This window comes from Nycticebus coucang, chromosome 18 (genome assembly GCF_027406575.1).
Source record: "Nycticebus coucang isolate mNycCou1 chromosome 18, mNycCou1.pri, whole genome shotgun sequence".
NCBI classification, from domain to species: Eukaryota; Metazoa; Chordata; class Mammalia; order Primates; family Lorisidae; genus Nycticebus; species Nycticebus coucang.
The window spans coordinates 21,991,407-21,993,148 of record NC_069797.1 but is presented as its reverse complement, the minus strand read 5'-3'; positions in this window follow the sequence as shown (position 1 = coordinate 21,993,148).

Here is a 1,742-nt window from a genome sequence, read left to right as displayed (position 1 = left end):
ACTGCAAGCAAAAAATAGCTGGGCGTTGTGGCGGGCGCCTGTAATCCCAGCTACTCGGGAGGCTGAGGCAAGAGAATTGCTTAGGCCCAGGAGTTGAGTGAGCTGTGTGATGCCATGGCACTCTACCGAGGGCCATAAAGTGAGACTCTGTCTCTACAAAAAAAAAAAAAAAAAATAGCCAGATGTCGAATTGGGCACCTTAGTCCCCACTACTGGATCACTTGAGCCCAAGAGTTTGAGATTATGGTTAGCTATTATGCCATGGCACTCTACCTGAGCAAAAAATCTCTACTAAGGGCAACAAAGTGAGACTGTCTTAAAAAAAAAAAAGAAAAGAAAAGAAAGAAAGAAAGAAAAAGAAATGGGAAGGGAACTTTTTTAAAAAACCATATGTACTTCTATATTTATTTGCAATTTTTCAGATACATGTATTAATTACAATTTTTAAAATGCATGCAAAACTAGGTGATTCTACCCCTTCTAGGTAAACTGTCCTGTGTCTTAGATCAAGACACGTTACCTGCATACACCTTCCTCAACTCCCAGATTTCTCCCTTTAGCTCCCTATGGTAGAGAACATCAGCACAGCCTCAAACCATCTGCTCTTAGGCAGAACTAAGCGAAGAGAAGGATTATTCGAAAAACATTCTCCGAAGCAGCACTTCTCCACCAGCAAGACATCCGAATCACCTGGGAGCTTCTGGCAATGCAGACCCCTGGCCCCACTCCCAGGATGCAATAAGATGGATCCAAGATGCTACACAGAAAATTCTACAGGGTAATCCACAGAGAGGGCAGTGGTTTAAGCAACACCCCTTCAGGAATCTCTGCCTCTATCCTTGGATCAGTTTAGGCTGGGGCAGCAAAACCCTTCCCAGAAATCACTGCACCTGGATCTGTCTTTGCAACCAATTCTCCACTTTGGTCAGGAGTGGCTACTAAAACTGGCCTTTTTGCACTATGCAAGATTAAACCACCACAACTCTTATGGACCTCTGGCTCATCCTTCCCTGCTGGGGCCCAAAAATCAGAGGGAGAAGGGAATGGATCACAGCTGGTGCTAGTAGCAGCTTCTCTGCCACAGCTGAGGTCTTCCTAGTAGAAACTTGTCAAGCACATTAACAGTGGCAGAAGGAAAATAGAGAAGCACCATTCTATATAGTAGCATCTGAGAAGCTTCAGTTAGGATTTAGGGAAATCTGACTCCCTTAAAGAACTAAAATTCTTCCTCCTTTATAATAAACAATTACGTAATGGACCACTTCCCTTTTTGCCCTGGCTACCAGGAAGCTCAGGGATCACATTTACTCTCATAGCTAGTACATCTGTTTCTCTTATTTTTATCTTTGGCATTGAAGTTCTACTATCCTACCTTCATTATGTGCAAAGCCACCTCAAATCTTTCCTATAGCAATGGGGCATAAAGAAATCTAATGAATATTCACATAGCATTTCCTACCAGCAAACTTCTGCACAGATCATCTCCAGAGCCCAGCTCTATCCACACTCCACAAACACAAAGGAAAAAAGTTTCTTCTGTGTCTTCCTTTAAGGACCACTGGACCACCCAACAGGACTAAGACAGCCCAGGGGAGCTCCTTAATTACCAGTTCTGTCCATGGCCCCTTTTCTAGGCCAGTTTATTCTCTTTGGGTTGGGGTGAAGAAGGATCCATACATCCCTGTGGCTCCACCCTGTCTCCCTCCACACCCAGATCCCAAATAACCAGGCCACACACCAAG